This window comes from Equus caballus, chromosome 5 (assembly GCF_041296265.1).
Source record: "Equus caballus isolate H_3958 breed thoroughbred chromosome 5, TB-T2T, whole genome shotgun sequence".
Classification (NCBI taxonomy): Eukaryota; Metazoa; Chordata; class Mammalia; order Perissodactyla; family Equidae; genus Equus; species Equus caballus.
The window spans coordinates 52,878,242-52,893,022 of record NC_091688.1 but is presented as its reverse complement, the minus strand read 5'-3'; positions in this window follow the sequence as shown (position 1 = coordinate 52,893,022).

Sequence of the window (14,781 nt, the reverse complement as noted above, 5' to 3'; positions counted from 1 at the left end):
GTGCCTTTCAGCTCTAGGGCAATGTAGAGCACCCAGAGCAGAAGTGCCACTTCAGCCAGATCAGGCCTGCAAAGAAACTGCGTTTCACAGGCCTTTGTAAGAGATGTTCCCGGTAGGCTGTAAGAGCACTGTGCAGAGCGAGTTGTTTCTTAGCTTCCCAAAGAGCTGGAAGCAAGATGCTTTGGGGCCCAACTCGCCCTTTGGAAAGAAGCCTGCACGTTGTGCCTTTCAGCTCTAGGGCCATGTAGCACACCCAGAGCAGAAGTTCTAGTTCAGCCAGATCTGGCCTGCAAAGAAACTGCATTTCACAGGCCTTTGTAAGAGATGTTCCCGGTAGGCTGTAAGAGCACTGTGCAGAGCGAGTTGTTTCATAGCTAGCCCAAAGAGCTGGAAGCAAGAAGCTTTGGGGCCCAACTCGCCCTTTGGAAAGAAGCCTGCACGTTGTGCCTTTCAGCTCTAGGGCCATGTAGCACACCCAGAGCAGAAGTTCTACTTCAGCCACATCAGGCCTGCAAAGAAACTGCGTTTCACAGGCCTTTGTAAGAGATGTTCCCGGTAGGCTGTAAGAGCACTGTGCAGAGCGAGTTGTTTCTTATCTTCCCAAGGAGCTGGAAGCAAGATGCTTTGCGGCCCAACTCGCCCTTTGCAAAGAAGCCTGCACGTTGTGCCTTTCAGCTCTAGGGCAATGTAGCACACGCAGAGCAGAAGTTCTAGTTCAGCCAGATCAGGCCTGCAAAGAAACTGCGTTTCACAGGCCTTTGTAAGAGATGTTCCCGGTAGGCTGTAAGAGCACTGTGCAGAGCGAGTTGTTTCTTAGCTTCCCAAAGAGCTGGAAGCAAGATGCTTTGGGGCCCAACTCGCCCTTTTGAAAGAAGCCTGCACGTTGTGCCTTTCAGCTCTAGGCCAATGTAGCACACCCAGAGCAGAAGTTCTACTTCAGCCAGATCAGGCCTGAAAAGAAACTGCGTTTCACAGGCCTTTGTAAGAGATGTTCCCAGTAGGCTGTAAGAGCACTGTGCAGAGCGAGTTGTTTCTTAGCTTCCCAAAGAGCTGGAAGCAAGATGCTTTGGGGCCCAACTCGCCCTTTGGAAAGAAGCCTGCACGTTGTGCCTTTCAGCTCAGGGCCAATGTAGCACACCTAGAGCAGAAGTTCTACTTCAGCTAGGTCAGGCCTGCAAAGAAACTGTGTTTCACAGGCCTTTGTAAGAGATGTTCCCGGTAGGCTGTAAGAGCACTGTGCAGAGCGAGTTGTTTCTTAGCTTCCCAAAGAGCTGGAAGCAAGATGCTTTGGGGCCCAACTCGCCCTTTGGAAAGAAGCCTGCACGTTGTGCCTTTCAGCTCTAGGGCAATGTAGAGCACCCAGAGCAGAAGTTCCACTTCAGCCAGATCAGGCCTGCAAAGAAACTGCGTTTCATAGGCCTTTGGAAGAGATGTTCCCGGTAGGCTGTAAGAGCACTGTGCAGAGCGAGTTGTTTCTTAGCTTCCCAAAGAGCTGGAAGCAAGATGCTTTGGGGCCCAACTCGCCCTTTGCAAAGAAGCCTGCACGTTGTGCCTTTCAGCTCTAGGGCAATGTAGAGCACCCAGAGCAGAAGTTCCACTTCAGCTAGATCAGACCTGCAAAGAAACTGCGTTTCACAGGCCTTTGTAAGAGATGTTCCCGGTAGGCTGTAAGAGCACTGTGCAGAGCGAGTTGTTTCTTAGCTTCCCAAAGAGCTGGAATCAAGTTGCTTTGCGGCCCAACTCGCCCTTTGGAAAGAAGCCTGCACGTTGTGCCTTTCAGCTCTAGGGCAATGTAGCACACGCAGAGCAGAAGTTCTAGTTCAGCCAGATCCGGCCTGCAAAGAAACTGCGTTTCACAGGACATCGTAAGAGATGTTCCCGGTAGGCTCTATGAGCACTGTGCAGAGCGACTTGTTTCTTAGCTTCCCAAAGAGCTGGAAGCAAGATGCTTTGGGGCCCAACTCGCCCTTTGGAAAGAAGCCTGCACGTTGTGCCTTTCAGCTCTAGGCCAATGTAGCACACACAGAGCAGAAGTTCTACTTCAGCCAGATCAGGCCTGCAAAGAAACTGCGTTTCACAGGCCTTTGTAAGAGATGTTCCCAGTAGGCTGTAAGAGCACTGTGCAGAGCGAGTTGTTTCTTACCTTCCCAAGGAGCTGGAAACAAGATGCTTTGCAGCCCAACTCGCCCTTGGGAAAGAAGCCTGCACGTTGTGCCTTTCAGCTCTAGGCCAATGTAGCACACCTAGAGCAGAAGTTCTGGTTCAGCCAGATCAGGCCTGCAAAGAAACTGCGTTTCACAGGCCTTTGTAAGAGATGTTCCCGGTAGGCTGTAAGAGCACTGTGCAGAGCGAGTTGTTTCTTAGCTTCCCAAAGAGCTGGAAGCAAGATGCTTTGGGGCCCAACTCGCCCTTTGGAAAGAAGCCTGCACGTTGTGCCTTTCAGCTCTAGGGCCATGTAGCACACCCAGAGCAGAAGTTCTAGTTCAGCCAGATCAGGCCTGCAAAGAAACTGCATTTCACAGGCCTTTGTAACTGATGCTCCCGGTAGGCTGTAAGAGCACTGTGCAGAGCGAGTTGTTGCAAAGCTAGCCCAAAGAGCTGGAAGCAAGATGCTTTGGGGCCCAACTCGCCTTTTGCAAAGAAGCCTGCACATTGTGCCTTTCAGCTCTAGGGCCATGTAGCACACCCAGAGCAGAAGTTCTACTTCAGCCAGATCAGGCGTGCAAGGAAACTGCATTTCACAGGCCTTTGTAAGAGATGTTCCCGGTAGGCTGTAAGAGCACTGTGCAGAGCGAGTTGTTTCTTAGCTTCCCAAAGAGCTGGAAGCAAGATGCTTTGGGGCCCAACTCGCCCTTTGGAAAGAAGCCTGCAGGTTGTGCCTTTCAGCTCTAGGCCAAAGTAGCACACCCAGAGCAGAAGTTCTACTTCAGCCACATCAGGCCTGCAAAGAAACTGCGTTTCACAGGCCTTTGTAAGAGATGTTCCCGGTAGGCTGTAAGAGCACTGTGCAGAGCGAGTTGTTTCTTAGCTTCCCAAGGAGCTGGAAGCAAGATGCTTTGCGGCCCAACTCGCCCTTTGCAAAGAAGCCTGCACGTTGTGCCTTTCAGCTCTAGGGCAATGTAGCACACGCAGAGCAGAAGTTCTAGTTCAGCCAGATCAGGCCTGCAAAGAAACTGTGTTTCACAGGCCTTTGTAAGAGATGTTCCCACTAGGCTGTAAGAGCACTGTGCAGAGCGAATTGTTTCTTAGCTTACCAAAGAGCTGGAAGCAAGATGGTTTGGGGCCCAACTCGCCCTTTGCAAAGAAGCCTGCACGTTGTGCCTTTCAGCTCTAGGGCCATGTAGCACACCCAGAGCAGAAGTTCTACCTCAGCCAGATCAGGCCGGCAAAGAAACTGCGTTTGACAGGCCTTTGTATGAGATGTTCCCTGTAGTCGGTAAGAGCACTGTGCAGAGCGAGTTGTTTCTTAGCTTCCCAAAGAGCTGGAAGCAAGATGCTTTGGGGCCCAACTCGCCCTTTGGAAAGAAGCCTGCAGGTTGTGCCTTTCAGCTCTAGGCCAATGTAGCACACCCAGAGCAGAAGTTCTACTTCAGCGAGATCAGGCCTGCAAAGAAACTGCGTTTCACAGGCCTTTGTAAGAGATGTTCCCGGTAGGCTGTAAGAGCACTGTGCAGAGCGAGTTGTTTCTTAGCTTCCCAAAGAGCTGGAAGCAAGATGCTTTGGGGCCCAACTCGCCCTTTGGAAAGAAGCCTGCAGGTTGTGCCTTTCAGCTCTAGGCCAATGTAGCACACCCACAGCAGAAGTTCTACTTCAGCCACATCAGGCCTGCAAAGAAACTGCGTTTCACAGGCCTTTGGAAGAGATGTTCCCGGTAGGCTGTAAGAGCACTGTGCAGAGCGAGTTGTTTCTTAGCTTCCCAAAGAGCTGGAAGCAAGATGCTTTGCGGCCCAACTCGCCCTTTGGAAAGAAGCCTGCACGTTGTGCCTTTCAGCTCTAGGCCAATGTAGCACACCCAGAGCAGAAGTTCTACTTCAGCCAGATCAGGCCTGCAAAGAAACTGCGTTTGAGATGCCTTTGTAAGAGATGTTCCCGGTAGGCTGTAAAAGCACTGTGCAGAGCGAGTTGTTTCTTAGCTTCCCAAAGAGCTGGAAGCAAGATGCTTTGGGGCCCAACTCGCCCTTTGGAAAGAAGCCTGCACGTTGTGCCTTTCAGCTCTAGGCCAATGTAGCACACCCAGAGCAGAAGTTCTACTTCAGCCAGATCAGGCCTGCAAAGAAACTGCGTTTCACAGGCCTTTGTAAGAGATGTTCCCAGTAGGCTGTAAGAGCACTGTGCAGAGCGAGTTGTTTCTTAGCTTCCCAAAGAGCTGGAAGAAAGAAGCTTTGGGTCGCAACTCGCCCTTTGCAAAGAAGCCTGCACGTTGTGCCTTTCAGCTCTAGGCCAATGTAGCACACCCAGAGCAGAAGTTCTACTTCAGCCAGATCAGGCCTGCAAAGAAACTTCGTTTCACAGGCCTTTGTAAGAGATGTTCCCGGTAGGCTGTAAGAGCACTGTGCATAGCGAGTTGTTTCTTAGCTTCCCAAAGAGCTGGAAGCAAGATGCTTTGGGGCCCAACTCGCCCTTTGGAAAGAAGCCTGCAGGTTGTGCCTTTCAGCTCTAGGCCAATGTAGCACACCCAGAGCAGAAGTTCTACTTCAGCCAGATCAGGCCTGCAAAGAAACTGCGTTTCACAGGCCTTTGGAAGAGATGTTCCCGGTAGGCTGTAAGAGCACTGTGCAGAGCGAGTTGTTTCTTAGCTTCCCAAAGAGCTGGAAGCAAGATGCTTTGGGGCCCAACTCGCCCTTTGCAAAGAACCCTGCACGTTGTCCCTTTCAGCTCTAGGCAAATGTAGCACACCCAGAGCAGAAGTTATACTTCAGCCAGATCAGGCCTGCAAAGAAACTGCGTTTCACAGGCCTTTGTAAGAGATGTTCCCGGTAGGCTGTAAGAGCACTGTGCAGAGCGAGTTGTTTCTTAGCTTCCCAAAGAGCTGGAAGCAAGATGCTTTGGGGCCCAACTCGCCCTTTGGAAAGAAGCCTGCACGTTGTGCCTTTCAGCTCTAGGGCAATGTAGAGCACCCAGAGCAGAAGTTCCACTTCAGCCAGATCAGGCCTGCAAAGAAACTGCGTTTCACAGGCCTTTGTAAGAGATGTTCCCGGTAGGCTGTAAGAGCACTCTGCAGAGCAAGTTTTTTCTTAGCTTCCCAAAGAGCTGGAAGCAAGATGCTTTGGGGCCCAACTCGCCCTTTGGAAAGAAGCCTGCAGGTTGTGCCTTTCAGCTCTAGGGCCATGTAGCACACCCAGAGCAGAAGTTCTAGTTCAGCCAGATCAGGCCTGCAAAGAAACTGCATTTCACAGGCCTTTGTAACTGATGCTCCCGGTAGGCTGTAAGAGCACTGTGCAGAGCGAGTTGTTTCATAGCTAGCCCAAAGAGCTGGAAGCAAGATGCTTTGGGGCCCAACTCGCCCTTTGGAAAGAAGCCTGCACGTTGTGCCTTTCAGCTCTAGGGCAATGTAGCACACCCAGAGCAGAAGTTCTAGTTCAGCCAGATCAGGCCTGCAAAGAAACTGCGTTTCACAGGCCTTTGTAAGAGATGTTCCCGGTAGGCTGTAAGAGCACTGTGCAGAGCGAGTTGTTTCTTAGCTTCCCAAAGAGCTGGAAGCAAGAAGCTATGGGGCCCAACTCGCCCTTTGGAAAGAAGCCTGCACGTTGTGCCTTTCAGCTCTAGGCCAATGTAGCACACCCAGAGCAGAAGTTATACTTCAGCCAGATCAGGCCTGCAAAGAAACTGCGTTTCACAGGCCTTTGTAAGAGATGTTCCCGGTAGGCTGTAAGAGCACTGTGCAGAGCGAGTTGTTTCTTAGCTTCCCAAAGAGCTGGAAGCAAGATGCTTTGGGGCCCAACTCGCCCTTTGGAAAGAAGCCTGCACGTTGTGCCTTTCAGCTCTAGGGCCATGTAGCACACACAGAGCAGAAGTTCTACTTCAGCCACATCAGGCCTGCAAAGAAACTGCGTTTCACAGGCCTTTGTAAGAGATGTTCCCGGTAGGCTGTAAGAGCACTGTGCAGAGCGAGTTGTTTCTTAGCTTCCCAAAGAGCTGGAAGCAAGATGCTTTGGGGCCCAACTCGCCCTTTGGAAACAGGCCTGCACGTTGTGCCCTTCAGCTCTAGGGCAATGTAGCACACCCAGAGCAGAAGTTCTAGTGCAGCGTGATCAGGCCTGCAAAGAAACTGCATTTCACAGGCCTTTGTAAGTGATGGTTCCGGTAGGCTGTAAGAGCACTGTGCAGAGCGAGTTTTTTCATAGCTAGCCCAAAGAGCTGGAAGCAAGATGGTTTGGGGCCTAACTTGCCCTTTGGAAAGAAGCCTGCACGTTGTGCCTTTCAACTCTAGGCCAATGTAGCACTCCCAGAGCAGAAGTTCTACTTCAGCCAGATCAGGCCTGCAAAGAAACTGCGTTTCACAGGCCTTTGGAAGAGATGTTCCCGGTAGGCTGTAAGAGCACTGTGCAGAGCGAGTTGTTTCTTAGCTTCCCAAAGAGCTGGAAGCAAGATGCTTTGGGGCCCAACTCGCCCTTTGGAAAGAACCCTGCACGTTGTCCCTTTCAGCTCTAGGCAAATGTAGCACACCCAGAGCAGAAGTTATACTTCAGCCAGATCAGGCCTGCAAAGAAACTGCGTTTCACAGGCCTTTGTAAGAGATGTTCCTGTTAGGCTGTAAGAGCACTGTGCAGAGCGAGTTGTTTCTTAGCTTCCCAAAGAGCTGGAAGCAAGATGCTTTGGGGCCCAACTCGCCCTTTGGAAAGAAGCCTGCACGTTGTGCCTTTCAGCTCTAGGGCAATGTAGAGCACCCAGAGCAGAAGTTCCACTTCAGCCAGATCAGGCCTGCAAAGAAACTGCGTTTCACAGGCATTTGTAAGAGATGTTCCCGGTAGGCTGTAAGAGCACTCTGCAGAGCAAGTTTTTTCTTAGCTTCCCAAAGAGCTGGAAGCAAGATGCTTTGGGGCCCAACTCGCCCTTTGGAAAGAAGCCTGCAGGTTGTGCCTTTCAGCTCTAGGGCCATGTAGCACACCCAGAGCAGAAGTTCTAGTTCAGCCAGATCAGGCCTGCAAAGAAACTGCATTTCACAGGCCTTTGTAACTGATGCTCCCGGTAGGCTGTAAGAGCACTGTGCAGAGCGAGTTGTTTCATAGCTAGCCCAAAGAGCTGGAAGCAAGATGCTTTGGGGCCCAACTCGCCCTTTGGAAACAGGCCTGCACGTTGTGCCCTTCAGCTCTAGGGCAATGTAGCACACCCAGAGCAGAAGTTCTACTTCAGCCACATCAGGCCTGCAAAGAAACTGCGTTTCACAGGCCTTTGTAAGAGATGTTCCCGGTAGGCTGTAAGAGCACTGTGCAGAGCGAGTTGTTTCATAGCTAGCCCAAAGAGCTGGAAGCAAGATGCTTTGGGGCCCAACTCGCCCTTTGGAAAGAAGCCTGCACGTGGTGCCTTTCAGCTCTAGGGCCATGTAGCACACCCAGAGCAGAAGTTCTACTTCAGCCAGATCAGGCCTGCAAAGAAACTGCGTTTCACAGGCCTTTGTAAGCGATGTTCCCGGTAGGCTGTAAGAGCACTGTGCAGAGCGAGTTGTTTCTTAGCTTCCCAAGGAGCTGGAAGCAAGATGCTTTGCGGCCCAACTCGCCCTTTGCAAAGAAGCCTGCACGTTGTGCCTTTCAGCTCTAGGGCAATGTAGCACACGCAGAGCAGAAGTTCTAGTTCAGCCAGATCAGGCCTGCAAAGAAACTGCGTTTCACAGGCCTTTGTAAGAGATGTTCCCGGTAGGCTGTAAGAGCACTGTGCAGAGCGACTTGTTTCTTAGCTTCCCAAAGAGCTGGAAGCAAGATGCTTTGGGGCCCAACTCGCCCTTTTGAAAGAAGCCTGCACGTTGTGCCTTTCAGATCTAGGCCAATGTAGCACACCAAGAGCAGAAGTTCTACTTCAGCCAGATCAGGCCTGCAAAGAAACTGCGTTTCACAGGCCTTTGTAAGAGATGTTCCCGGTAGGCTGTAAGAGCACTGTGCAGAGCGACTTGTTTCTTAGCTTTCCAAAGAGCTGGAAGCAAGATGCTTTGGGGCCCAACTCGCCCTTTGGAAAGAAGCCTGGACGTTGTGCCTTTCAGCTCAGGGCCAATGTAGAACACCCAGAGCAGAAGTTCTACTTCAGCCATATCAGGCCTGCAAAGAAACTCGTTTCACAGGCCTTTGTAAGAGATGTTCCCGGTAGTCTGTAAGAGCACTGTGCAGAGCGAGTTGTTTCTTAGCTTCCCAAAGAGCTGGAAGCAAGATGCTTTGGGGCCCAACTCGCCCTTTGGAAAGAAGACTGCACGCTGTGCCTTTCAGCTCTAGGGCAATGTAGCACACGCAGAGCAGAAGTTCTACTTCAGCCAGATCAGGCCTGCAAAGAAACTGCGTTTCACAGGCCTTTGGAAGAGATGTTCCCGGTAGGCTGTAAGAGCACTGTGCAGAGCGAGTTGTTTCTTAGCTTCCCAAAGAGCTGGAAGCAAGATGCTTTGCGGCCCAACTCGCCCTTTGGAAAGAAGCCTGCACGTTGTGCCTTTCAGCTCTAGGCCAATGTAGCACACCCAGAGCAGAAGTTCTAATTCAGCCAGATCAGGCCTGCAAAGAAACTGCGTTTGAGATGCCTTTGTAAGAGATGTTCCCGGTAGGCTGTAAAAGCACTGTGCAGAGCGAGTTGTTTCTTAGCTTCCCAAGGAGCTGGAAGCAAGATGCTTTGGGGCCCAACTCGCCCTTTGGAAAGAAGCCTGCACGTTGTGCCTTTCAGCTCTAGGGCAATGTAGCACACCCAGAGCAGAAGTTCTAGTTCAGCCAGATCAGGCCTGCAAAGAAACTGCGTTTCACAGGCCTTTGTAAGAGATGTTCCCGGTAGGCTGTAAGAGCACTGTGCAGAGCGAGTTGTTTCTTAGCTTCCCAAAGAGCTGGAAGCAAGAAGCTTTGGGGCCCAACTCGCCCTTTGGAAAGAAGCCTGCACGTTGTGCCTTTCAGCTCTAGGCCAATGTAGCACACCCAGAGCAGAAGTTATACTTCAGCCAGATCAGGCCTGCAAAGAAACTGCGTTTCACAGGCCTTTGTAAGAGATGTTCCCGGTAGGCTGTAAGAGCACTGTGCAGAGCGAGTTGTTTCTTAGCTTCCCAAAGAGCTGGAAGCAAGATGCTTTGGGGCCCAACTCGCCCTTTGGAAAGAAGCCTGCACGTTGTGCCTTTCAGCTCTAGGGCCATGTAGCACACACAGAGCAGAAGTTCTACTTCAGCCACATCAGGCCTGCAAAGAAACTGCGTTTCACAGGCCTTTGTAAGAGATGTTCCCGGTAGGCTGTAAGAGCACTGTGCAGAGCGAGTTGTTTCTTAGCTTCCCAAAGAGCTGGAAGCAAGATGCTTTGGGGCCCAACTCGCCCTTTGGAAACAGGCCTGCACGTTGTGCCCTTCAGCTCTAGGGCAATGTAGCACACCCAGAGCAGAAGTTCTAGTGCAGCGTGATCAGGCCTGCAAAGAAACTGCATTTCACAGGCCTTTGTAAGTGATGGTTCCGGTAGGCTGTAAGAGCACTGTGCAGAGCGAGTTTTTTCATAGCTAGCCCAAAGAGCTGGAAGCAAGATGGTTTGGGGCCTAACTTGCCCTTTGGAAAGAAGCCTGCACGTTGTGCCTTTCAACTCTAGGCCAATGTAGCACTCCCAGAGCAGAAGTTCTACTTCAGCCAGATCAGGCCTGCAAAGAAACTGCGTTTCACAGGCCTTTGGAAGAGATGTTCCCGGTAGGCTGTAAGAGCACTGTGCAGAGCGAGTTGTTTCTTAGCTTCCCAAAGAGCTGGAAGCAAGATGCTTTGCGGCCCAACTCGCCCTTTGGAAAGAAGCCTGCACGTTGTGCCTTTCAGCTCTAGGCCAATGTAGCACACCCAGAGCAGAAGTTCTAATTCAGCCAGATCAGGCCTGCAAAGAAACTGCGTTTGAGATGCCTTTGTAAGAGATGTTCCCGGTAGGCTGTAAAAGCACTGTGCAGAGCGAGTTGTTTCTTAGCTTCCCAAGGAGCTGGAAGCAAGATGCTTTGGGGCCCAACTCGCCCTTTGGAAAGAAGCCTGCACGTTGTGCCTTTCAGCTCTAGGGCAATGTAGCACACCCAGAGCAGAAGTTCTAGTTCAGCCAGATCAGGCCTGCAAAGAAACTGCGTTTCACAGGCCTTTGTAAGAGATGTTCCCGGTAGGCTGTAAGAGCACTGTGCAGAGCGAGTTGTTTCTTAGCTTCCCAAAGAGCTGGAAGCAAGAAGCTTTGGGGCCCAACTCGCCCTTTGGAAAGAAGCCTGCACGTTGTGCCTTTCAGCTCTAGGCCAATGTAGCACACCCAGAGCAGAAGTTATACTTCAGCCAGATCAGGCCTGCAAAGAAACTGCGTTTCACAGGCCTTTGTAAGAGATGTTCCCGGTAGGCTGTAAGAGCACTGTGCAGAGCGAGTTGTTTCTTAGCTTCCCAAAGAGCTGGAAGCAAGATGCTTTGGGGCCCAACTCGCCCTTTGGAAAGAAGCCTGCACGTTGTGCCTTTCAGCTCTAGGGCCATGTAGCACACACAGAGCAGAAGTTCTACTTCAGCCACATCAGGCCTGCAAAGAAACTGCGTTTCACAGGCCTTTGTAAGAGATGTTCCCGGTAGGCTGTAAGAGCACTGTGCAGAGCGAGTTGTTTCTTAGCTTCCCAAAGAGCTGGAAGCAAGATGCTTTGGGGCCCAACTCGCCCTTTGGAAACAGGCCTGCACGTTGTGCCCTTCAGCTCTAGGGCAATGTAGCACACCCAGAGCAGAAGTTCTAGTGCAGCGTGATCAGGCCTGCAAAGAAACTGCATTTCACAGGCCTTTGTAAGTGATGGTTCCGGTAGGCTGTAAGAGCACTGTGCAGAGCGAGTTTTTTCATAGCTAGCCCAAAGAGCTGGAAGCAAGATGGTTTGGGGCCTAACTTGCCCTTTGGAAAGAAGCCTGCACGTTGTGCCTTTCAACTCTAGGCCAATGTAGCACTCCCAGAGCAGAAGTTCTACTTCAGCCAGATCAGGCCTGCAAAGAAACTGCGTTTCACAGGCCTTTGGAAGAGATGTTCCCGGTAGGCTGTAAGAGCACTGTGCAGAGCGAGTTGTTTCTTAGCTTCCCAAAGAGCTGGAAGCAAGATGCTTTGGGGCCCAACTCGCCCTTTGGAAAGAACCCTGCACGTTGTCCCTTTCAGCTCTAGGCAAATGTAGCACACCCAGAGCAGAAGTTATACTTCAGCCAGATCAGGCCTGCAAAGAAACTGCGTTTCACAGGCCTTTGTAAGAGATGTTCCCGGTAGGCTGTAAGAGCACTGTGCAGAGCGAGTTGTTTCTTAGCTTCCCAAAGAGCTGGAAGCAAGATGCTTTGGGGCCCAACTCGCCCTTTGGAAAGAAGCCTGCACGTTGTGCCTTTCAGCTCTAGGGCAATGTAGAGCACCCAGAGCAGAAGTTCCACTTCAGCCAGATCAGGCCTGCAAAGAAACTGCGTTTCACAGGCATTTGTAAGAGATGTTCCCGGTAGGCTGTAAGAGCACTCTGCAGAGCAAGTTTTTTCTTAGCTTCCCAAAGAGCTGGAAGCAAGATGCTTTGGGGCCCAACTCGCCCTTTGGAAAGAAGCCTGCAGGTTGTGCCTTTCAGCTCTAGGGCCATGTAGCACACCCAGAGCAGAAGTTCTAGTTCAGCCAGATCAGGCCTGCAAAGAAACTGCATTTCACAGGCCTTTGTAACTGATGCTCCCGGTAGGCTGTAAGAGCACTGTGCAGAGCGAGTTGTTTCATAGCTAGCCCAAAGAGCTGGAAGCAAGATGCTTTGGGGCCCAACTCGCCCTTTGGAAAGAAGCCTGCACGTTGTGCCTTTCAGCTCTAGGGCAATGTAGCACACCCAGAGCAGAAGTTCTAGTTCAGCCAGATCAGGCCTGCAAAGAAACTGCGTTTCACAGGCCTTTGTAAGAGATGTTCCCGGTAGGCTGTAAGAGCACTGTGCAGAGCGAGTTGTTTCTTAGCTTCCCAAAGAGCTGGAAGCAAGATGCTTTGGGGCCCAACTCGCCCTTTGGAAAGAAGCCTGCACGTTGTGCCTTTCAGCTCTAGGGCCATGTAGCACACACAGAGCAGAAGTTCTACTTCAGCCACATCAGGCCTGCAAAGAAACTGCGTTTCACAGGCCTTTGTAAGAGATGTTCCCGGTAGGCTGTAAGAGCACTGTGCAGAGCGAGTTGTTTCTTAGCTTCCCAAAGAGCTGGAAGCAAGATGCTTTGGGGCCCAACTCGCCCTTTGGAAACAGGCCTGCACGTTGTGCCCTTCAGCTCTAGGGCAATGTAGCACACCCAGAGCAGAAGTTCTACTTCAGCCACATCAGGCCTGCAAAGAAACTGCGTTTCACAGGCCTTTGTAAGAGATGTTCCCGGTAGGCTGTAAGAGCACTGTGCAGAGCGAGTTGTTTCATAGCTAGCCCAAAGAGCTGGAAGCAAGATGCTTTGGGGCCCAACTCGCCCTTTGGAAAGAAGACTGCACGTGGTGCCTTTCAGCTCTAGGGCCATGTAGCACACCCAGAGCAGAAGTTCTACTTCAGCCAGATCAGGCCTGCAAAGAAACTGCGTTTCACAGGCCTTTGTAAGCGATGTTCCCGGTAGGCTGTAAGAGCACTGTGCAGAGCGAGTTGTTTCTTAGCTTCCCAAGGAGCTGGAAGCAAGATGCTTTGCGGCCCAACTCGCCCTTTGCAAAGAAGCCTGCACGTTGTGCCTTTCAGCTCTAGGGCAATGTAGCACACGCAGAGCAGAAGTTCTAGTTCAGCCAGATCAGGCCTGCAAAGAAACTGCGTTTCACAGGCCTTTGTAAGAGATGTTCCCGGTAGGCTGTAAGAGCACTGTGCAGAGCGACTTGTTTCTTAGCTTCCCAAAGAGCTGGAAGCAAGATGCTTTGGGGCCCAACTCGCCCTTTGGAAAGAAGCCTGCACGTTGTGCCTTTCAGATCTAGGCCAATGTAGCACACCAAGAGCAGAAGTTCTACTTCAGCCAGATCAGGCCTGCAAAGAAACTGCGTTTCACAGGCCTTTGTAAGAGATGTTCCCGGTAGGCTGTAAGAGCACTGTGCAGAGCGACTTGTTTCTTAGCTTTCCAAAGAGCTGGAAGCAAGATGCTTTGGGGCCCAACTCGCCCTTTGGAAAGAAGCCTGCACGTTGTGCCTTTCAGCTCAGGGCCAATGTAGAACACCCAGAGCAGAAGTTCTACTTCAGCCATATCAGGCCTGCAAAGAAACTCGTTTCACAGGCCTTTGTAAGAGATGTTCCCGGTAGTCTGTAAGAGCACTGTGGAGAGCGAGTTGTTTCTTAGCTTCCCAAAGAGCTGGAAGCAAGATGCTTTGGGGCCCAACTCGCCCTTTGGAAAGAAGACTGCACGCTGTGCCTTTCAGCTCTAGGGCAATGTAGCACACGCAGAGCAGAAGTTCTACTTCAGCCAGATCAGGCCTGCAAAGAAACTGCGTTTCACAGGCCTTTGGAAGAGATGTTCCCGGTAGGCTGTAAGAGCACTGTGCAGAGCGAGTTGTTTCTTAGCTTCCCAAAGAGCAGGAAGCAAGATGCTTTGCGGCCCAACTCGCCCTTTGGAAAGAAGCCTGCACGTTGTGCCTTTCAGCTCTAGGCCAATGTAGCACACCCAGAGCAGAAGTTCTAATTCAGCCAGATCAGGCCTGCAAAGAAACTGCGTTTGAGATGCCTTTGTAAGAGATGTTCCCGGTAGGCTGTAAAAGCACTGTGCAGAGCGAGTTGTTTCTTAGCTTCCCAAGGAGCTGGAAGCAAGATGCTTTGGGGCCCAACTCGCCCTTTGGAAAGAAGCCTGCACGTTGTGCCTTTCAGCTCTAGGCCAATGTAGCACACCCACAGCAGAAGTTCTACTTCAGCCACATCAGGCCTGCAAAGAAACTGCATTTCACAGGCCTTTGTAACTGATGCTCCCGGTAGGCTGTAAGAGCACTGTGCAGAGCGAGTTGTTTCATAGCTAGCCCAAAGAGCTGGAAGCAAGATGCTTTGGGGCCCAACTCGCCCTTTGGAAAGAAGCCTGCACGTTGTGCCTTTCAGCTCTAGGGCAATGTAGCACACCCAGAGCAGAAGTTCTAGTTCAGCCAGATCAGGCCTGCAAAGAAACTGCGTTTCACAGGCCTTTGTAAGAGATGTTCCCGGTAGGCTGTAAGAGCACTGTGCAGAGCGAGTTGTTTCTTAGCTTCCCAAAGAGCTGGAAGCAAGATGCTTTGGGGCCCAACTCGCCCTTTGGAAAGAAGCCTGCACGTTGTGCCTTTCAGCTCTAGGGCCATGTAGCACACACAGAGCAGAAGTTCTACTTCAGCCACATCAGGCCTGCAAAGAAACTGCGTTTCACAGGCCTTTGTAAGAGATGTTCCCGGTAGGCTGTAAGAGCACTGTGCAGAGCGAGTTGTTTCTTAGCTTCCCAAAGAGCTGGAAGCAAGATGCTTTGGGGCCCAACTCGCCCTTTGGAAACAGGCCTGCACGTTGTGCCCTTCAGCTCTAGGGCAATGTAGCACACCCAGAGCAGAAGTTCTAGTGTAGCGTGATCAGGCCTGCAAAGAAACTGCATTTCACAGGCCTTTGTAAGTGATGGTTCCGGTAGGCTGTAAGAGCACTGTGCAGAGCGAGTTGTTTCATAGCTAGCCCAAAGAGCTGGAAGCAAGATGGTTTGG